The sequence below is a fragment of the Lissotriton helveticus genome, chromosome 2_1 (genome assembly GCF_964261635.1).
Source record: "Lissotriton helveticus chromosome 2_1, aLisHel1.1, whole genome shotgun sequence".
NCBI classification, from domain to species: domain Eukaryota; kingdom Metazoa; phylum Chordata; class Amphibia; order Caudata; family Salamandridae; genus Lissotriton; species Lissotriton helveticus.
Genome location: NC_136059.1, coordinates 191,722,845 through 191,747,455, shown reverse-complemented (window position 1 = coordinate 191,747,455; position 24,611 = coordinate 191,722,845).

Sequence of the window (24,611 nt, the reverse complement as noted above, 5' to 3'; positions counted from 1 at the left end):
ATAGTGTCAAAATGGTTTTCGGATATTGCTACGTGTTCAGGTTTGATATGTTAAATATTAATCACTGTGCTATTTTTTCCCTTCACCTGGACCCATCCTCACAATGGTGAATAACTATCTTGATCCTCTGTGGCTCTACAATATCACTTTAGACGCAGAGTGTCTAGAACCCTTAGTCAATATCGGGGCACATGAGGTCCAACTCTACTTGGCTTTATATATGCTGTACTGTTCCTAAAACTCCTCTTCATTTAGCATACAGCTAAACTCCGTACCGCGGTTTGGATCTTTAAGAAATACCTTCCTTCCATTGTTATCTGATACTAGCTGAATGTTTGAATAAGTTTCGATGCTGGGTATGGATTTGTTGATGGCTTCGACAAGCCCCGCAACGCTGGACTAATAGCCATGAGGAAAGCCAGCATGGATGTTCCAAGGGTCCTGATCACGCTTTATAGTAAATATGGCCTTGAGCATTCTAAATGTATTCCATGTTCTTGAGTATTCGATTTCGGTTAGGGCTACATCCTGCTCCCCTTTTAGGTCCACATGTTTAACCAGTTTCACAGTATAATTAGAAATGTTACTGTCCAGAAACATGTCCTTCGAGGCATTGGGTGGCAAGGTAATATAAAATGATGTTGTCACTTTATTATCGCCTTCAGAGAGCCCCCGTACCAACACACCCTGCAGGGAGCCGGCTAGCACCCAACCGTTACACTTCTCGGCCACCCCCTCCATTTGACAAAGGCCTGTCTATTAGCCCCACTACCTTTCCATTTCAGAATCTTTACAACCCTGTACACCCTGTATGGATCATCTGGTACCTTTTGTAACTCTTCATTGTAAAGGCACCCTATTCCGTTTTGCCATTGTAGTCCTTTAAGCTTTAAATATATATACCTTCTTTAAGCTCCACACTCTTCACTATAAATATTTAATTACTAAAAGTCTGCTGGTAGCCCTTCATAAAGATCATTTTTCACTTTACAACCCTAACATGATCACCTTCTTTTAAAAGAAGCTTCTTTACCTCGGCAGTGAAATGGCTCCTGTACACCATTCTCCACACCGCCAAAGAATTATAGGTTGTTACCTCTACGAGAGACTTTTTTTGCTTCTATTATAAGCATCTATAAACCCCTGTAGAACGTTGACATAGAACCAGGTGTTGTAGGCCGTGAAATATCTCCACATCTTACATTTCAAAGTTCTGTCTATAACAGCAGCTTTTACCTTGTGTGCATTACAAAATGATGAACAGTGTGCTGTTTTAATAACTTCTGAAACAAATGTTTAGGGGCTCCTTATATGTATTCTAAGCATATTAAAATGGGGTCTACGCCTCTATATCACATAATGGTCACCTGATCTCCAGGGGCTCTGGTTCATTGAGGGATGCCACATAGCCCTAACCACGTAGTAGAACCATGAGCACGTGACTAACACATGACCAAGGTGATGTCACAACACACGGAAGAAGAGGTGTGGCGCAGCGGCCAGGGTGCCTGACTTTGGACCATGGGGTTCTAGGTTCGATCGCAGGCGGCAGGTTAGCCCAGCACTATGTGATCCTGGGCAATAGCTTGCTTAATCTTCCCGATGGCCCCCAGCGCAAGGACACCTCTCCGGAGGTAGCTGGGCACTTTACAGATACTGGTATTAACATTTTATTAACACGTGGCCCAACAAGGTCAGGTGACTCCCCAAAAAGTCACATCACTGGCCCCCAGAGGCCTGGAAGTCCCAGTAACGGAAGTGAAGTCACTACCGGGGTAGGACAACTGTCATTTTTACTTGGTGTGGAAGGTATACCTCCTTACTACTAACACCTAGCACAACTCAAAGTATGGACTATGAAAGAGAAATAAGATGCACAAGAAAAATCCAGAAACACAACATGCAAGATTAAGTAAAACACGTGAAATAAGAGAGGAACTAAATCGCTGATATGCCTTTACGTTTATAATATTCTGTTGTATGGCGTTTTAGGATCTGAGCGAAATTTACCAATTCATGCCCTTATTTAGGTACAATTCACATTGCCCTAATATAGGCAGAGTAATCATACCCATATTTAGACATAGCCCATGCAGTCCAAATACAGGCATGGCTACTTCCACCCGTACCAAAACGTCACAACGATTTCTTGGAAAATTGGCTGAAGCAGTTGGGGACCTCCCCTTGCTTGAATATTGATTTGTCCATAAACTCATGGAGTTTACAAAGAACTACCATTCCCTAGGGGTTCTTTACTGATGTTATTATGCCAGACTTTACGTCAAACTAGGCGCCTTCAAGGTATAAATATGCCTTCACTTGCTCTAGCAAGACACGGTGTTTCGGAGCAGCTCGACTATCTACTTGCCCGACACAGCTCGCTACAGCAAATGCCGAGGGAAGCCGACCCTCCAGCTGACGCATTGATCGAGAGGCTGCATTTCTCTCGGGCAGAATCCAGCTCCAGTTTTCCACCTCCCCTCGCGGGGTATTGGGAAATCGAGTCCTGAGACAGAGATACCAGACCTCCTTCATTCTAAACTAAAGTATGGAGCTGATTAGACCCTAAGAGAAATCTTGAATAGATTCTTGGCAAAGAAAACTAAACCTATGCTACACCACACTTACTTCTTCCCTCGTACTATGACTTAGGTTAGGTACATTGGGGTAGGCGTATTTTAGAAGCACCAGTTGAGTACTTTTAGCCTTTGTTATATATATATGTATTTATCTATGGTTTAGAAACCATACAATGCTTTTACAGTATTATTTTATAATACTCTTCTCACTGTACGCATTATACTTTGCAGCCTGCATTACGATTGTAGCAGTTCACTTTACTTGCATGAGAAAGAAGACTGTTCAATAAATCCTTTTATTGAAAACACCTGTCTCTCTATTTCTATGCACCTCTGATGAAACGAAGCATGCACGATTGACTGAGTAAAATATCTATCTATTGTTTCCACCACTCTGAAGATACGTTTATTCTTTGGGAAACAAAGTTGTCTTGTTTATGCGGCTGTCAGAAACTAATCCCTTCTTGTATATTCAAGAAAATTTCTAGTGGCCTCTGAGCTAGCTGGCACTCACAATTAAGTTTAGTATATCCAATAGAAACCTAGTCGACATAAGTCCTACATCAAATCTATAGGATATATTATTCCAATGCGCAGAGCCTATTAGGAATATAGGAACTACACTACAATTCATTGGACCTCATTTACAATACTTTGATGCATCGCAGAGATAAAATATACGGTGCATTCCTCTCCTTTTTCCCTGCGCTGGTGCATGATGGCACCGACGCAGACACCCTAGCGCCATGGTGCAAGTGTATCTGAGTTGTAGGGGTGATTGCTTTTGAGCAGGAAGGGAGACCTTCTTGCACAAACAATCACCAGAGGTGTTTTCCTCTTTCTATGTGTGATGTAGAATTCAGCAAATGTGGAAAAAGCAAAAACCAGGAGAAATAAAGGTTTATTTCCTGGTTACACCTCCCTTCCGCCTCCGGAATCTGATGCATTCCCAGATTTTCAAAAACTTGCAAATCTGGGACTGCATCAGGTTCCATGAATGTTGCATGGGAAGACCCACAGCAACACCCATGGAACACCCTTTTCACGCAGAGTAATGAGTCAAAGGGCCATGAAAAGCCACGCAGGGTCGCTTTACGTGGCCTTGTAAATATGGGCAGGCACACAGCGCCGCCGGTGCGTCCAAAAAAGTGACGCACTGGTGGCACAATGTAAATAAGCCCCTTTGTTTGTAAATCAATCCATGTGTTTGGCATTAATGTTAAGGGCATGAAGACAGGGCCCGTTTTAACACCATAGTGCAGATAATTGACTTTACTGTAAGCACATAATTCGGGTTTTCCATCTGATTCGGATATGTAGATCAATTTAGCAAGAGAAGAAGAACCCTACTCATCTTTTGAATCAACTTCACAGGGACCACATATAGCAGCTCAACTTCTAAAGGGGCCAGCAATCTGCAGCCAGGGCATGAGGTGTCCCAATGAGAGAGGCTAGTATGACGCCGGGTCTCAGCACAAAATATATTATACTTGAATAGCATTCTCACACTTAACATTACCAAGGGCAAGATACCAAATCACACGTGCTTGCATCCACTCCTAAGTGTGAAGAAAGGGAAAGGTGGGAGTGATGAACTGCATCATGCATGGATGAAGACTCCGACTCCAGAACGTGATGCTAATAGCATCACTGTCCTACAGTGGATACCACCATAGACCACAATGGCAATGAAGGGCTTTAAAATGGTAAGCACTGGACTGTGCGTCACAGTGCAGAAAGTTGATTCACTCCCTGGCTTCCGTCTCCTCCTTCAGAGTGAGGCGGGGTAGGCAGCCTAGGACAGACAGCCCAGACTTAAATACATCAATTTGTTTAGAGATGTGATAGTATTTCTTAATAAATCGATCTATTTAATATTTTTTATGTAAATGTGTTGGAATTTCCGAGGGGCGCGACCCCCAGAGCCCTATCTAGAATCCCCCTATTATTACTACAGCCAAATATGTCACAAGACTGTAATGAATATACTCCAGCTCAGCCTTGGAGTACGTCCAGCACCAGATCTCACCTCTCACCACTCACAGGTTACTGCAGCACACACTGCCATAGAACATAATGGAAGCAGGGAGTTAAAATAACACCCCATAGGAAGTATTGTTAACTAAATAAAGCTGGCTCTAAAGTCTCTGGCACCTCCTCGCTCATGAAAAGGTGGCATACCAACTAAGAGGAGACGCAACCCGTTAACAAAATGTGGAGATCAGGGTTACGTTATCTAAATGAGGATAGTAGAGGCGTCTACTGTCCTACAAGATTACGAGCTCTGGGCTTATTTGACATTGGCCACCTAGGCACTAGTTCAGAGGGCAATACGCCTAAAAAGGAAGAGGGGTGGAATATGGTCTAACGGAACTCATGCCCTCAATGACTGTCACGGGGGTGAAGGGAAGGGCAAGAGGGCGGAGGGTCAGGTTGGGAAGGTGTTTGTTGTGTATAAGTTAAAACAGGAAAGCCCGATTAACGTTCTGTACTTATGTTTCAAAACACGATAATAAAATATTGAAATCTTAAATATATTTACCTTTAGGGCATAGAAAGATAATGAAATTTACTAAACATAACATGTTTTTGTGATAAACTACGTCACAAGTAGTCAGGACAGCACTTTACAACGAAACCGGTCCACTGTCAGAACGCAAAGTGAACGTTCTAATTTAAGACAGGTAATGGTGTTTTGGTTGGAAGTGTGACTTTGGGTTGATAATTACCTTTCCAGCCGCCCTTCCGTTGGGGATGGGACAAACTCCTCCTGCTTGATCCTGGGTGAGAAAAAAAGAACAGGAGATGTCTGACTGGCGTATTTGCAGCTCGTCACTTCCTTTATACATAGATCCAATACAGCTGGTCACATTCCAGTGCTCAGTGCTTCATGCAGTATATCACCATAGCTCCAGGACATAACTCATTGAACAATGATCTGGCACATAATTTAATTACATTTTAAGTAATTACTCTTGCTTGCAATCTGAATTTCTGTTGTTGTATCACCATTTCAGATCTCTAGATGGCAGTAGGGCTGTGCAACTATTAAAAAAACAAAATATGGAATGTGCCAGGCTCTGCTGGTGAGGGTGTGCTGCCTGGGCACACTATGCAAGCACTGGAATATTTTACTGGTGTCCTTTTCCGAACTCACAAGGGGCATTTAGGTTGTCCAAGGGACAGCGTGGTCCCTAGCAGGGCAGCGGGTATTGTCTACTGAGCTTTGACAGCCTTGGGTGAGCACGGTCCTGGTCTTATCAGTAAGGTCACAGCTTCTGGATAAATGGCCAAGTCTTACATCATTGATCTTCTCATTTGGGTTGGGCCTTACACCGCTTTAGCCTCTTAAAGTAAAGGATTACTTGAGAACAGCAGCAGATGCAGAATAATCATCAGCAGGGAGGATTTTTGGGAGATCTTAAAAGCCTGCAACAGAGTTGTGCTGAAACAGAGGGGTTCATGCACAGATTGCATTTGAAGTATGTGAGTAATACCACAGTAGTATTACTCAGGTACTAGAAAATGCAATTCACTAACCTGCTCGTGGACACCTCAGCCTACGCCTAAACTATCTTTTCTGTGCAGAGCTCTCCTGACACGTATGTTTACGTTTTTGTAGTAAATGTGGGTGAGACAGGAATAGCTGCAAAATGGGGATTACTTGCACAAAAATGGGAGCCAGCTGTAGGAGAGGGAATCAAGAGGGGTTTAGAGAGGGATAGACAAATGCAAACATTGTTACTACAGCCAAAGACTTTGCAAAACCCTGCTCGCAGGTAGGTCGCTTCCCACGCTGCTGCACAGCTCTGCCTGCATTGTTTTTGCCTAATCTTGTATTTTTCCCGTGTGCCTAACTTGCTTTCTTGCCCAGACTTGTTTTTATTCCCCTGTGCCTAACTTGCTTTCTTGACCAGACTTGTTTTTATTCCTCTGTGCCTGTATTTGTTTTCAGTTCTCCTGCGGCCCCGCCTGTTTTTCCTGCCGCTGCTTCCCTGCGGCCCCGCCCACCTGCAATCCCATTCGCCGCCCCTCTACCGCCTCCCAGCTGCTCCTCCCTCCCACATCCCCTCATATGGAAGCCGCTACGCGGCCACGCTCAGCGGGGGTGCCGCTGGCGCACCTAAGGGAAGCCCGTCTGTGCCATCCAAAGCAAATCCCAAACCTGAAGATTCAGAGATGGTGCTTTTAGAGAGTGTCAGAAGGCACCGGCGAAATGTAGAGAGATTTAACGCTACATAGTATTACAAAGAATTCAGATTTGTTAACTTAGAATGCATAAACTCTTTTGGTCATGGGTTTTTATCTATTCATCAGACCACACAAACGCTCGTAAAGTGGTTGCTACACGACGCGGGCCAAATTATTTCTTTCAGCTCTGCTTCCACGGGCAGGGTAATGCCAGCCCCTTGTTCAATCGAGGGAAGCCCGGCAATGTGTTTGATGCTATGGAATTTTTCGAAAATCTCTCTAAAACATTTACAAAGTAAAGCAGAAATAGCAGTATTGGGGACATTCAGGGTTTCCGTGGGGGCGTTTCTAGACCTTTATAGAGTATCTTCTACAGTAAAGTCATTGGAAAAAAACTGCGGTGGTTGCCCAGCTTTATCACTATTGCAACCAATATATGTCTGGCAGCTAGCATCACTGGGTTACTAATGGATCACAGCACCACTGAGATCACATCTACAACACATAGACAGCTCATCAGTGTCAAATGCATTGTAAAATGTGTCAAAGGGACGGCTGGATCGTAGTCGCATTACAGAAGGTGAGAGGTCCTAGATGTAATATTTTCTGCTGCTCGCAAAACTGCTTGAGCAGACACACTGGGGTTATTCAGTGCATCCCTAAAACAGACAATGCAGGGGGGTGGCGCTACACAGCCACCGATCACGAATGCAAAGGTATGAAATGCCCCTGGTGTAAGGCACCTTTTGCTCTAGGGATAGAACACATGTGTTACATGACTAAAGGCTGGCCTCAGACCAAAACAGAACACTACACAGTATTCAATATAGCGCGTACCTAAGAGACCAAATGGCACCAGCCTAACTATATTTTTGGGCACCATCTAACTTCCGATGAAAACTGGGAGTCTGAAGACCCTTCTTGCATGGACGAATTCCTTAGCGCATTCATGCAAGCAAAATTCAAAGGGTATACCCCATAACTCAAAGCATATGACTCATTCTTTATTTCGCAAAATATGATTCATAAAAAGATGCCTGCAGAACTTATCACCGAGGGTTCCAAACCGATGCTTCTAACGGTTGTACCTTTAGATGTAAGGTTCATAGATACTTTGAATTTTCTGCCCATGAAATTGAGCAAGTTTCCAAAAGCCTTTGGATTTCCAGGTAGTAAAGGTCATTTCCCCCACTTTTTTAACACCTGGGCAAATCAGAGTTATGAGGGTCCCATGCTTCCGCCCGACAGCTACGGTGTTGAGTATATGATGCCTACGGAGAAAGAGAGTTATCTACAGTGGTATAGTGAAAACCGCGAAAAGACATTTCATTTTAAAACCGAGTTGAAAGCTTACTGTCAGGCTTATGTAAAGATCTTGGGAAAAGCTTGCAATCTTTTTGGAGCGTTGTTGTAGACATGACAAAACAAGAAAAGGTTCTGAAACCCACTACCGTCAAGATGATAAAATTTATAGAGTACATTGACCCTTTTCAATACGTTATGCTGGTTTCCATGCGCATGTCTACTAGAACATGTTTTTACAACCTGGCTGCTTAGCTCTAGTACCTTCTTACCTTTATAACTGTAAACAGAAATGATAGTCTACCTCCTCTACTCAACGGCTCATGTACATCTTTGACAAGGAAAACATCTTTATCCAACAAACCTTGCAGCATGGTGAATACTGTGTGGGCCCTAATTTCCTGGATGGGTATGCTGTAATAAACTGCGTGCCAATGGCCTTTGAATACATTGGTTGCTTTTAAAACGGTTGTCCCCACTGCTACAAACCCCACAAGTTTAATAAGCTGTTGGGGACAAAATTTGAACACTTGCAGGCGTACTCTGTTAAAGGCGCAATATGTTAAAAACTGTGATTTTGTTCTGAGGTCAGTCTGGGAGCACAAATGGCTAGATATTTTAACATCAGATTCTTTCATTGAGAGTAATGAGTTACCCGAACCTTAGTAGCCCTGCGGCGCTTTATTTGTAGGTCGTACAAACATTATACAGTTGTATAGGGCCATGGGAGAGGGTGACAGAATACATTACTTCAGTTTCATATGTTTCTATCCATTTGTGAACAAGACGATGTTATACTCCTCAGGTCCCCCAAGCATCATATACAGGGACTTTGAATCCATAGAGAAATACTTTGGGTTAGTTAAATGTCACCGTGCAGAGTCGATGGTAAGCTAATGTTCCCCCTGTGTTGGACATGCTCTAAAAGTAAATAGACTAGCGAGTGCAGACACATTGACGTGCACACGGTGCTCACCAGGACCTGGTGTAGCAGTGAGGTACAGGCAGCCCTGGAGAAAGGATGTCAACTTGGAAAAATACATTGAATTTGGCACTTTGAGAGGACTACAGCTCAGTTAGTAAACTAACTTATTTCTCGGAGATAAGCAGGAGGCATTGGGTTTCCTGAATGGTGCATTAACGAGGCCTCAAAACAAAAGTACATCATTGATTACTAATGGCTAGAGACTGAGTGGTCGACCTCGAAACTGGGGAACCGGGATCGAGTCTCGGCAGAGAGGTTAAACATCCTGTGATTCTGGGCAAATCATTTAATCTCACCATGCCTAACAAAAATGAATGTATCCATCTGTAACGCAAATGGCGCTCATGTAAAGTGCGCTGTTACCTTCAGGTTTAGTTCTCGCTACACAAAACTCCCCCAAAAAAGAAAATAACTACGCCCACAAGGGTATATGCTTGAGACTCGAGTTCATCTAAGTCAACCCCGCCAGCTAGCAAAGCTCTGCCTTAATACCTTATGGGGACAATTTGCACAGCGTACCAACTTGTCAAACACGACCTTCGTCGCAGATCCTGATGAACAGTTTAAATATCTTTTTGCACTGAGTTACAAGGTGTCCAGCTGCAAGTTTATCCATGACAAAACTTCCGCACTGCGATGGAAATACGCAAAAGAGTACCCAACAACTTGTAACAATATAAACATTTTCATATCCTGCTTCACAACCGCTCATGCTCTTTTAGAGCTTTACAATCTGATGGATAAACTTCAGGAACGGTGTCTGTATCACGATTGACTCTGTTATTTGTTTTTTTTTAGCAAATTAGGGGATGTAGATCCCCCAACTCAGTGATTATCTAGGCAATATGAACAGCGAGCTAGAAAATGATGAGTACATTGAACAGCGAGCTAGAAAATGATGAGTACATAGTCCAGTTCAGGTCATTTTGGACCAAGACCTATTCATACAGAATTCCAAGACTGCAATATGTATGAAAGTCCAAGGCATCACATTAAATGTAAACAACCGTGTTAAAATCAATATTGACAGTCTAAAGGATCTGTTGAATGAATTCTCTACCTCTAGCTACCATGAAAATGATAAAACAATTGTTGTAAAACAACCTAGCATATTCTGGTTCTAAAGATAGTGGGAAATTATAACCGTTGCATATAACCTTGCACATAATGTTTGAAAAAAGGGTCCTGTCTGGGGACTACAAATCCCTACCGTACGCTTACTGAAGGAGCATTAGAGTCTCGTAAACCCAACTATGGACACCAGGTTGCAGCACCCGTTCTCCTGCTTATTAGCAGGCCCCTCAAATTGCTGTAAAAGCTATATTAGAAAGAAACTATTAGAAAATGTTCCCAGTGTTTGATCCAAAACCCCTAACAATATTGTTTGCCTTTATTCGTACTGACAAAATCTTTATACAGAACTATCCCTAAGGTTTCTACACATCAAATGTATAGAATGTATACCGAATAATCTCAACAATGATACATTGTTAAGTATAGGCCTTGTAAACATGGTGATTGTCAACGACCTTATGAGCAAAGGTGAGGATCACCCTGCGATAGAGAAAGGTTTTATTCATTATTCACACCATCGCAATCTAAGCATATGTTACATCATGTGGAACTTGTTTTAGAAAGGTAAGAGCAGTCATTCTATAGCTCTTAACGCCTCGTACCTGTTTTTTTTAAACCCCTAGACAAACAACAGATATCCATTATAGGTAAACAGATATACCCTGTTAACACCCACTTTTTCTTGTAAGCCTTTAACAACGATACATAGAAACTGCAAAGTTAATTACTGGTAGACTTCAAATCCAATACTCTAGAAGACTACAGACTGCATGCTGGTATTTTCTAACCAGATCTCTCAGTCTCTTACACATATAAAACCAAACCTATGCTCAAAGCCTTTAAACAGAATTGTTAAAGTCTCCTGTAGCATTTATATTCTAGACCTTCTAATACCCGGTATTGAACATGTTGGCGCGTCTACACCGGAATCTAGCCCTCCTAAAAATGCTAATCACAGCTAACCCCCAGCAAAGAAAGACCATCCTGAGTGCGGCTTCGGAGGATTTAGTGGCTGCATTTTAAAAAGTCGCTCTAATCACTAAAAGGTAATGCACCTATATCAGAGCACCAGTTCCTTGTTGTGAAGAAGAAGTGGCACCTTATCAAGAAGCTCAGTAATAAAAGGGCATCCCTCATGTCTAAGGAAGAAACTGGTACAGCAGTCAGGAGGTTTTATGGGTTCTTTGTTGGGCGTAGCTACACTGCTAATTATCAGCCTCCTAACCGGGAACCTATGGATTATGCCCAAAAGATGTACTTGGTACCATTGCAGCAGCTGGAACAGTTTGGGAAGTCTATGGACTCTATCTGGAACATCCAGAAAAATGAGACGCAGCACCTGGATGGCCAGAATAAAGACATTTTGAACCGTACTGATTACAAACCTTACCACAAAGCAGGTCTTTACTCCAGCACTCTTCAAAACTTTTAAAAATATTACAGGTATTGGAATTCTGAAAACAACAGGTTGACTCTCATGCCCTTGACATTGAACTGCCTCCGCCAGCCCCTTCAACGGCTCAACAACCACCACCATCCTCAGACATCATTGTTGAAGAACTATTATAAAATATTAGTCAAAGGTACAGAGGGGCCATGCAAATGTTGCTAAGTAATATGTCAGCTTCTAAAGGCCTGTCCTCATGGAATGAGAGAGGCGAATTCCTCTACAAAGATCAACCAGTTGTTGGATCCCACATGTATGACTAGCGAAAGGTCTTACGCACCCCCAAAACACTATCGCTCCAGGAAGTGCCCAGAGATTGTGAACAGTTTTTGAAAGCCTCTGCGGAAATCAACATTCCTTCGTTGATCGTCAGAAATGCTGAACACAGTCAGCTGTTTGAAAGTTTGAAAGATCCAACTTACGGCCACTATGTACTCCAACACCTGTTGTTTTTAACCCCCTCCCTTAGATGGCAGCATCCCCTTTTCTCCCAGCTATCCCCCTTTTGGTGCCCGAGGCACTGCCTCTGGAACCTATAAAAAAGACATTGTCCATAGTTAAATGTGTGATGTTTTATTCTGACTTTCGAACCTATGTATGTGTGTGCCTGTGTTTGTGTGTATAGTTTTGTCATAGTTGACATTTTGACATTTTTCTTCTTTTATTTCTTTACTAGGTTTATCAGTGTTTTGTAAATAAATCCTTAAACATTTTAAAGTGTTTCTGTCATCTTTTAAAAACATTTTAAATGTGTGTACTTGCATTAGAATAAAGATATTGAGTCGGCATTCAGGTTATAACTTTTTTTGTTTTTGATAGTCATCATTACGCATAAGAGGTGTTGACAAACTGCGTATTCTGTTTTAATAGCGCTTGATGTAGAGCTGGAGTTTTTTTTCACACATTTCATAATAATACTGTCATTGTTAACTAGGTCGTCGAATATAGATAAAAACAAAATCAAAACATCATACCCTCAAATATTTTACTAATAAAATATATACAATGCTCCCTGCATGTGACAGCGAGAGAACCCTGTACCTGTATTTTGCTATACCCCACCCTCGCAGCAGCTTATTTAACATACTTGAATATAGATTTTGTATAGATGCAATGCTCGGGAAATGTCGCGGCACTGTCAAACACTGTACCCTTGTCTTTATCTAAAAACAGGAACTCCCAGTGAGTTCCTTCCATGTAAGGCAGATCTGTGTTAAAGACGAGCGTGCAGGGTCTTTCTGACTCTATTTCACCAGGTAGAGTGTCGCATGGAAAAGGCATTTATTAGCATATTTATGATGGCTTAAGAAATCCCGAATTTGAACCGTGTCCATTTTCAATATTTTAAAGATAGTCAAACAAGATCTGCCGGGCATGGTTGATCTTAATGACATTGTTGAATACAGATAATACAACCATGTTCACATTCATAGCCAAAGACTGACTAAAACATATATCTGCTTTAGATTTCCATTTTTGATCAAGCTGTAGTGGTCGCCGTCTTCCATGTCAGTGGTCTGATTGAAAGCGAACAACGTGTAGCCCGTTCTATATTCTTCTCTTGACACGACGACTACCGAGTCACGCAGGCGCTTCCCGGTTATCAAACCCAGATATTCACTGATAAAATTAGCATCTCCAAAGCTGACTGTGTCAGACTTTGCAGGAATCACAGCCCCGTCATGGAACAGCACTGAATAGTTGATGTCTTAGTGTTTGAAGTTGAAAGGGGTTGAGGTATGGAGATCGCTAATAGCTGTAGTGTCGACAAAAGCTATGATAATAAGGTCCAATAGTTACCCCAAAAATTCATTTTGCTGCTGCCTTAATCTGGTACTGGCTGGGATGCAGAATATCTTCAGAGCTACTCTTTCAACATAGTACTTGGAGTTCAGTAGCTGTAAGGTTTCGGCATGAGCCAGGCTGATGTTTATGGACACTTTCACTCTCTATACAAACAAACTAGTGGACAGTATGACCAGTTTATACTGTTACGCATCCTCAATGATGAGACAGAATGAGTCCTTGTTGCAGTTAAGTTTGATCTTAAGATTCATATTGTTGAAAAGCAGTTTATCTTGGAAGAAAAGTTCTGAATGCATACGCCCGAGGAAGTCAAACTGTCTACTGCAGGTCGGCGAAGTTTGCTCTTTTTACAAAAACTTGATTGTCCCCGTTCAGCTCCTTGTCTTCAAAATGCACATACGTATCCTTGTAGAAGAGCCCTGTTAAAAGCTGTGTGTCCAGGGCGTTGTGGCTGTAATTTAGAATACTCTACATGTAGGCCTTGTAGGCATACATGCTATCACTTTGGTTGACAAGTCGATTGCCGAGGGTAATGCCCACCTGATTGAACATGGTCACGATGGGGTAAGCGATTCTCGCCTTATGGCCCTTCTTTTGTAAGCGCTGTTTGAAGAGCACCACCTTTTTTTATAGGGAGCCTGTGGACCCCTACGCGTCGAAAACCCTTGCTTCATTTTAATATTTGTGTGTGACCTTTGCACAAGGCCCGCTCCTTCTTTGGGTTGTTTGTTTATGCATTTGGCAACCACAGAAGTCACAGATCCCACCAATTCCTGGGCAATGTTTGAGGCCACCGCTTTAACATGGAGTTTTCCTTTTTCATAGTCTCTTCTCAAGAGAGACATAGCTCTTCGAAAAATACTACAGAAAAAACCTCCAAGTTCCTCCCCATACATAACAGGGGCTACTTGAAAGAATGGTGCCCCTTCATATCCGGCCTGGTGTCTGTAATATTCCCTTTTGAGAGCGGGTCGCCATATGTTTTCATGATCACCATGATGAGTTCTTAATATATGCTGTTGTGTTGCTGTCTTAAATGAAGCTTACAATAACTTTCTTGTATTGAAAGGTCAGTGGCTCAGATTGAAGGTCGAAGATCATGACCGTCATAGTGTCAAAATGGTTTTTGGAAATTGCTACGTGTTCAGGTTTGATATGTTGAATATTAATCACTGTGCTATTTTTTCCCTTCACCTGGACCCATCCTCACAATGGTGAATAACTATCTTGATCCTCTGTGGCTCTACAATATCACTTTAGACGCAGAGTGTCTAGAACCCGTAGTCAATATTGGGGCACATGAGGTCCAACTCTACTTGGCTTTTTATATGCTGTACTGTTCCTAAAACTCCTCTTCATTTAGCATAAGCTAAACTCCGTACTGCGGTTTGGATCTTTAAGAAATACCTTCCTTCCATTGTTATCTGATACTAGCTGAATGTTTGAATAAGTTTCGATGCTGGGTATGGATTTGTTGATGGCTTCGACAAGCCCTGCAACGCTGGACTAATAGCCATGAGGAAAGCCAGCATGGATGTTCCAAGGGTCCTGATCACGCTTTATAGTAAATATGGCCTTGAGCATTCTAAATGTATTCCTTGTTCTTGAGTATTGGATTTCGGTTAGGGCTACATCCTGCTCCCCTTTTAGGTCCACATGTTTAGCCAGTTTCACAGTATAATTAGAAATGTTACTGTCCAGAAACATGTCCTTCGAGGCATTGGGTGGCAAGGTAATATAAAATGATGTTGTCACTTTATTATCGCCTTCAGAGAGCCCCCGTACCAACACACCCTGCAGGGAGCTGGCCAGCACCCAACCGTTACACTTCTCGGCCACCCCCTCCATTTGACAAAGGCCTGTCTGTTAGCCCCACTACCTTTCCATTTCAGAATCTTTACAACCCTGTACACCCTGTATGGATCATCTGGTACCTTTTGTAACTCTTCATTGTAAAGGCACCCAATGCCGATTTGCCATTGTAGTCCTTTAAGCTTTAAATATATATACCTTCTTTAAGCTCCACACTCTTCACTATAAATATTTCATTACTAAAAGTCTGCTGGTATTTCTTCATAAAGATCACTTTTCACTTTACAACCCTAACATGATCACCTTCTTTTAAAAGAAGCTTCTTTACCTCGGCAGTGAAATTACTCCTGTACACCATTCTCCACACCGCCAAAGAATTATCGGTTGTTACAGTCTACGAGAGACTTTTTTTGCTTCTGTTATAAGCATCTATAAACCCCTGTAGAACGTTGACATAGAACCAGGTGCTGTAGGCTGTGAAATATCTCCACATCTAACATTTCAAAGTTCTGTCTATAACAGCAGCTTTTACCTTGTGTGCATTACAAAATGATGAACAGTGTGCTGTTTTAATAACTTCTGAAACAAATGTTTAGGGGTTCCTTATATGTATTCTAAGCATATTAAAATGGGGGTCTACTCCTCTATATTTCATATTTCATACTTCATACATCTCAGCCAGATCTGTGTTTCCTCATGGAAACATGGCTCAAACCCCATACTACTCCCGCTATTACGTTAGGAATTCCTACAGGGTATAAGTTTCTAAACATGGATCGACCTACTAAGATAGGAGGCGGACTGGCCATCATATATAAGGAAAATCTGAAAGTTACCATACTAGAGAAAAAATTTAGTCCCACACTAGAAATCATAACTTTCCGAATCAATCTCTCTACTAAAATAGCTATGAAAGGAGCACTCATATATCGCCCGCCTGGACCTTGCGGAGGGTTTTCTCTGGCCCTCATGGAACTGCTAGCCCCCTACCTCAGAGCCAAAGAAGACTTTTTTCTCCTAGGAGATTTTAATATACATGCAGATAACCCTGAACTTACGGAAACAAAATCCCTGCTCACAGATATGTCCACGATAGGCCTAGAACTTCAGAATTCTGGCCCAACTCATGATGGGGGACACTTCTTAGATCTACTCTTCTCAAACTGCCCTACCATTCTCTGTAAAACCCCCTCCCAATTAGATTGGACAGACCACTATCTAGTAGGTTTTAATCTCCCCATAACAAATAAACGGCCATCCAATATAACTCTCCCTCCAATATGGAGGCGCCAGTGGCACAAAGTTACAACAGAGGGAATGCAGAACATCTGGAAGAAACCCATATCCCAGGAAACTGATAAGGTGGAAGATACACTTAATAAATTCAATGACTCTCTCTCAGAGGCAATAAACAAGCTTGCCCCGCTGAAACTGCACAAACAATTCTCTGCACACAAACAGGAGAAATGGTACACAGAAATACTGAGAACTGAGAAGCAAGGGTGTAGAAGATTAGAAAAGAAATGGAGGAAATCACACCACGAAGAGGACAAGAAAGCTTACTTAGAAGCTCAAACAAAATATTACAAAAACATCAGAAAAGCCCGTAAGGATAGTCTGGCCCTACAATTGACAGAGGCAGGAAACTCCTCAAAGGAATTATACAAGATATTGGAATCCTTTGTAAAACCTACAGCGTGTACGAGCATGGATGACTTCTCATTGCCACTAAGTAATGAGATATCCCTGGTTTTTGAGAGCAAAATTAACACTATATATGATAAAATTCTGAAAGCCACCAGTATTATCAGTGATAAGCCAGTCCCCACTACACCCCAACAAAAGAAAGTATCCTTACTTTCTTTCCCCCCAGTTTCTAACACCGATTTTCCCCTCCTAACCAGCCACATAAAATCAGGCTCCCCTAATGACCTCCAAAATGATGGCCCCTCTAAATTCCTTTCTAGGTCCCGTTATTCAAACCATCATAAACCAATCCCTTAGAGAAGGACAGGTACCATCTGAATGGAAACAAGCAGTGGTGAATCCCATTCGGAAAAATACCTCACTTCCATGGTCTGATTTATCCAACCTCAGACCCATTTCCCTCCTACCCTACCTCAGTAAAATTACCGAGAAGCATGTTAACATCCACCTGTCAAAATACATCGAGGCAGCGGAGGGCCTGGACCTATCCCAATCTGGTTTCAGGCCCAATCACAGCCCTGAATCAGCCCTCCTATCCGTGACCGATAACATCAGGATGTCACTGGATGGGGGAGACTCAGTGATTTTAGTGCTGTTAGATTTGTCCGCTGCCTTTGACACGGTATCACATGAACTTCTTCTCGAAAGACTGAGTGACGTGGGGGTAGGAGGAATGGCTCTATCATGGCTGCAAAGCTTTCTCTCTGGCCGTATGCAAGGTGTCAAACTGGGCTCCCATTCTTCAACCTCTAGAGCGCTAACTAAGGGAGTGTCACAGGGCTCGTGTCTCAGCCCCACACTTTTTAACATTTATGTGGCCCCCTTAGCAAATCTAATTAGATCTTATGGATTCACTCCGGTGTCATACGCTGATGACACCCAGCTCCTGTTTCCCTTTCAAACCCTCACACCGGCAATTCAGTCAACCTTTGCTGATGGGATGAGAGCTGTGGCGCATTGGATGGCCCAGAATTTCCTCCAATGCAATGTGTCCAAAACCGAGGTAATGTTGTTTGGGGGGGCGACTCTTCTATGGTCCCCAGAATGGTGGCCCTTGGAGCTAGGCCCTGTCCCCGACCCTAAACCAATAGCAAAAAACCTTGGCGTCAAATTAGATCAGGCGCTCCTGCTCAAGGAGCACACCACTCAAGTGGCAGGCGCCTGCCTCCACGTGGTGGGGCTACTGCGGCGCGTCTTTCCATTTCTGCCAGACAATCACAGAAAAACTCTCATACAAACTCTTATAATAAGCAGATTGGATTACTGCAACGGACTATACTTATCAGCAAATGAGGAACAGTTGGATAAACTTCAGGTTGTCCAAAATACGGCAGCAAGACTGGCTCTCAACGCCCCACCCAGAACACCTTCCCGTCCTCTACTTTGCCAACTCCATTGGTTGCTAATAAAACAGCACATCAAATTCAAAATCTGTAGTATGATACATAAATGCCTGTATGGAACCAGCCCCAAATATCTGAAAGAAAAATTTGTCCCATACACTCCCGGACGTACACTACGTTCAAGCAATCATCAGTTGCTACAGGTCCCAAAAATAAGAAGAGCTAGACAAGGCGGCCGAGCCCTGTCTTATAAAGGACCTATCCTTTGGAACTCCCTACCCACTGAGCTCAAACTGATCAGTAATCTGGAACTTTTCAGGAAAAAACTTAAAACCTATCTCTTTACCCAGTCATAAATTACTCATAACTCCCCCACAGCATGAATCATATTATACACTGTCCAGCTTTAAGCAATAGCGCAGAGATATCCCTTCGGGAATTGACTCAGGCGCTCAATAAGCAAATAAATAAATAAAATAAATAAATATCACATAATGGTCACCTGATCTCCAGGGGCTCTGGTTCATTGAGGGATGCCACATAGCCCTAACCACGTAGTGGAACCATGAGCACGTGACTAACACATGACCAGGGTGATGTCACAACACACGGAAGAAGAAGTGTGGCGCAGCGGGACAGGGTGCCTGACTTCGGACCATGGGGTTCAAGGTTCGATCGCAGGCGGCAGGTTAGCCCAGCACCATGTTCAAGTTCAAGTTCAAGAATTTATATAGCGCACTACTCACCCAGAGGGTCTCAAGGCGCTTGGGGAGGGGGTTCATTATTTGTCGAATGCCAGGTTTTGATTTCTTTTCTGAAGGAGATGTGGTTATGTGTAAGGCGGAGGTGAGTGGGGAGTGAGTTCCAGGTCTTGGCCGCCAAGTAGGAGAAGGATCTGCCTCCCATGGTGGATCTTTGGATACGCGGAACTGCGGCGAGGCCATGTGATCCTGGGCAATAGCTTGCCTAATCTTCCCGATGGCCCTCTCCGGAGGTAGCTGGGCACTTTACAGATACTGGTATTAACATTTTATTAACACGTGGCCCAACAAGGTCAGGTGACTCCCCAAAAAGTCACATCACTGCCGGGGAGGGCCCCCAGAGGCCTGGAAGTCCCAGTAACGGAAGTAAAGTCACTACCGGGGTAGGACAACTGTCATTTTTACTTGGTGTGGAAAGTATCCCTCCTTACTACTAACACCTGGCACAACTGAAAGTATGGACTATGAAAGAGAAATAAGATGCACAAGAAAAATCCAGAAACACAACATGCAAGATTAAGTAAAACACGTGAAATAAGAGAGGAACTAAATCGCTGATATGCCTTTACGTTTATAATATTCTGTTGTATGGCGTTTTAGGATCTGAGCAAAATTTACCAATTCATGCCCTTATTTAGGTACAATTCACATTGCCCTAATATAGGCAGAGTAATCATACCCATATTTAGACATAGCCCATGCAGTCCAAATACAGGTTTGGCTACTTCCACCCGTACCAAAACATCACAACGATTTCTTGGAAAATTGGCTTAAGCAGTCAGGAACCTCCCCTTGCTTGAATATTGATTGAACTCATGGAGTTTACAAAGAACAACCATTCCCTAGGGGTTCTTTACTGATGTTATTATGCCAAACTTTACGTCAAACTAGGCACCTTCAAGGTATAAATATGCCTTCACTTGCTCTAGCAAGACACGGTGTTTCGGAGCAGCTCGACTATCTACTTGCCCGACGCAGCTCGCTACAGCAATTGCCGAGGGAAGCTGACCCTCCAGATGACGCACTGATCAAGAGACTGCATTTCTCTCTGGCAGAATCCAGCTCCAGTGTTTCCACCTCCCCTCGCGGGGTATTGGGAAATCGAGTCCTGAGACAGAGATACCAGACCTCCTTCATTCTAAACTAAAGTATGGAGCTGATTAGACCCTAAGAGAAATCTTGGATAGATTCTTGGCAAAGAAAACTAAACCTATGCTACACCACACTTACTTCTTCCCTCCTACTATGACTTAGGTTAGGTACATTGGGGTAGGCGTATTTTAGAAGCACCAGTTGAGTACTTTTATCCTTTGTTATATATATATATGTATTTATCTATGGTTTAGAAACCATACAATGCTTTTACAGTATTATTTTATAATACCCTTCTCGCTGTATGCATTATACTTTGCAGCCTGCATTACGATTGTAGCAGTTCACTTTACTTGCATGAAAAAGAAGTCTGTTCAATAAATCCTTTTATTGAAAACACCTGTCTCTCTATTTCTATGCACCTCTGATGAAACGAAGCATGCACGATTGACTGAGTAAAATATCTATCTATTGTTTCCACCACCCTGAAGATAAGTTTATTCTTGGGGAAACAAAGTTGTCATGTTTATGCGGCTGTCAGAAACTAATCTCTTCTTGTATATTCAAGAAAATTTCTAGTGACCTCTAAGCTAGCTGGCACTCACAATTAAGTTTAGTATATCCAATAGAAACCTAGTCGACATAAGTCCTACGTCAAATCTATAGGATATATTATTCCAATGCGCCAAGCCTATTAGGAATATAGGAACTACACTACAATTCATTGGACCTCATTTACAATACTTTGATGCATCGCAGAGATAAAATATACGGTGCATTCCTCTCCTTTTTCCCTGCGCTGGTGCATGATGGCACCGACGCAGACACCCTAGCGCCATGGTGCAAGTGTGTCTGAGTTGTAGGGGTGATTGCTTTTGAGCAGGAAGGGAGACCTTCTTGCACAAACAATCACCAGAGGTGTTTTCCTCTTTCTATGTGTGATGTAGAATTCAGCAAATGTGGAAAAAGGAAAAACCAGGAGAAATAAAGTTTTTTTTCCTGGTTACACCTCCCTTCCGCCTCCGGTATCTGATGCATTCCCAGATTTTCAAAAACTTGTAAATCTGGGACTGCATCAGGTTCCATGAATGTTGCATGGGAAGACCCACAGCAACACCCATGGAACACCCTTTTCACGCAGAATAATGAGTCAAAGGGCCATGAAAAGCCACGCAGGGTCGCTTTACGTGGCCTTGTAAATATGGGCAGGCACACAGCGCCGCCGGTGCGTCCAAAAAAGTGACGCACTGGTGGCACAATGTAAATAAGCCCCTTTGTTTGTAAATCAATCCATGTGTTTGGCATTAATGTTAAGGGCATGAAGACAGGGCCCGTTTTAACACCATAGTGCAGATAATTGACTTTACTGTAAGCACATAATTCGGGTTTTCCATCTGATTCGGATATTTAGATCAATTTCGCAAGAGAACAAGAACCCTACTTATCTTTTGAATCAACTTCACAGGGACCACATATAGCAGCTCAACTTCTAAAGGGGCCAGCAATCTGCAGCCAGGGCATGAGGTGTCCCAATGAGAGAGGCTAGTATGACGCCGGGTCTCAGCACAAAATATATTATACTTCAATAGCATTCTCACACTTAACATTACCAAGGGCAAGATACCAAATCACACGTGCTTGCATCCACTCCTAAGTGTGAAGAAAGGGAAAGGTGGGAGTGATGAACTGCATCATGCATGGATGAAGACTCCGACTCCAGAACGTGATGCTAATAGCATCACTGGCCTACAGTGGATACCACCATAGACCACAATGGCAATGAAGGGCTTTAAAACGGTAAGCACTGGACTGTGCGTCACAGTGCAGAAAGTTGATTCACTCCCTGGCTTCCGTCTCCTCCTTCAGATGAGGCGGGGTAGGCAGCCTAGGACAGACAGCCCAGACTTAAATACATCAATTTGTTTAGAGATGTGATAGTATTTCTTAATAAATCAATCTATTTAATATTTTCTATGTAAATGTGTTGGAATTTTCGAGGGGCGCGACCCCAGAGCCCTATCGAGAATCCCCCTATTATTACTACAGCCAAATATGTCACAAGACTGTAATGAATATACTCCAGCTCAGCCTTGGAGTACGTCCAGCACCAGAACTCACCACTCACCACTCACAGGTTACTGCAGCACACACTGCCATAGAACATAATGGAAGCAGGGAGTTAAAATAACACCCCATAGGAAGTATTGTTAACTAAATAAAGCTGGCTCTAAAGTCTCTGGCACCTCCTCGCTCATCAAAAGGTGGCATACCAACTAAGAGGAGACGCAACCCGTTAACAAAATGTGGAGATCAGGGTTACATTATCTAAATAAGGATAGTAGAGGCGTCTACTGTCCTACAAGATTACGAGCTCTGGGCTTATTTGACATTGGCCACCTAGGCACTAGTTCAGAGGGTAATACGCCTAAAAAGGAAGAGGGGTGGAATATGGTCTAACAGAACTCATGCCCTCAATGACTGTCACGGGGGTAAAGGGAAGGGCAAGAGGGCGGAGGGTCAGGTTGGGAAGGTGTTTGTTGTGTATAAGTTAAAACAGGAAAGCCCGATTGACGTTCTGTACTTATGTTTCAAAACACGATAATAAAATATTGAAATCTTAAATATATTTACATTTAGGGCATAGAAAGACAATGAAATTTACTAAAAATAACATGTTTTTGTGATAAACTACGTCACAAGTAGTCAGGACAGCACTTTACAACGAAACCGGTCCACTGTCAGAACGCAAAGTGATCGTTCTAATTTAAGACAGCTAATGGTGTTTTGGTTGGAAGTGTGACTTTGGGTTGATAATTACCTTTCCAGCCGCCCTTCCGTTGGGGATGGGACAAACTCCTCCTGCTTGATCCTGGGTGAGAAAAAAAGAACAGGAGATGTCTGACTGGCGTATTTGCAGCTCGTCACTTCCTGTATACATAGATCCAATACAGCTGGTCACATTCCAGTGCTCAGTGCTTCATGCAGTATATCACCATAGCTCCAGGACATAACTCATTGAACAATGATCTGGCACATAATTGAATTACATTTTAAGTAATTACTCTTGCTTGCAATCTGAATTTCTGTTGTTGTATCACCATTTCAGATCTCTAGATGGCAGTAGGGCTGTGCAACTATTAAAAAAACAAAATATGGAATGTGCCAGGCTCTGCTGGTGAGGGTGAGCTGCCTGGGCATACTATGCAAGCACTGGAATATTTTACTGGTGTCCTTTTCTGAACTTACAAGGGGCATTTAGGTTGTCCAAGGGATAGCGTGGTCCCTAGCAGGGCAGCGGGTATTGCCTACTGAGCTTTGACAGCCTTGGGTGAGCACAGTCCTGGTCTTATCAGTAAGGTCACAGCTTCTGGATAAATGGCCAAGTCTTACATAATTGATCTTCTCATTTGGGTTGGGCCTTACACCACTTTAGCCTCTTAAAGTAAAGGATTACTTGAGAACAGCAGCAGATGCAGAATAATCCTCAGCAGGGAGGATTTTTGGGAGATCTTGAAAGCCTGCAACAGAGTTGTGCTGAAACAGAGGGGTTCATGCACAGATTGCATTTGAAGTATGTGAGTAATACCACATTAGTATTACTCAGGTACTAGAAAATGCAATTCACCAACCTGCTCGTGGACACCTCAGCCTACGCCACAACTATCTTTTCTGTGCAGAGCTCTCCTGACACGTATGTTTACGTTTTTGTAGTAAATGTGGGTGAGACAGGAATAGCTGCAAAATGGGGATTACTTGCACAAAAATGGGAGCCAGCTGTAGGAGAGGGAATTAAGAGGGGTTTAGAGAGGGATAGACAAATGCAAACATTGTTACTACAGCCAAAGACTTTGCAAAACCCTGCTCGCAGGTAGGTCGCTCCCCACGCTGCTGCACAGCTCTGCCTGCATTGTTTTTGCCTAATCTTGTATTTTTCCCGTGTGCCTAACTTGCTTTCTTGCCCAGACTTGTTTTTATTCCCCTGTGCCTAACTTGCTTTCTTGACCAGACTTGTTTTTATTCCTCTGTGCCTGTATTTGTTTTCAGTTCTCCTGCGGCCCCGCCTGTTTTTCCTGCCTCTGCGTCCCTGCGGCCCCGCCCACCTGCAATCCCATTCGCCGCCCCTCTACCGCCTCCCAGCTGCTCCTCCCTCCCACATCCCCTCATATGGAAGCCGCTACGCGTCCGCGGGGGCGCCGCTGGCGCACCTAAGGCAAGCCCGTCTGTGCCATCCAGAGCAAATCCCAAACCTGAAGATTCAGAGATTTTAGAGAGTGTCAGAAGGCACCGGCGAAATGTAGAGAGATTTAACGCTACATAGTATTACAAAGAATTCAGATTTGTTAACTTAGAATGCATAAACTCTTTTGGTCATGGGTTTTTATCTATTCATCAGACCACACAAACGCTCGTAAAGTGGTTGCTACACGACGCGGGGCCAAATTATTTCTTTCAGCTCTGCTTCCACGGGCAGGGTAATGCCAGCCCCTTGTTCAATAGAGGGAAGCCCGGCAA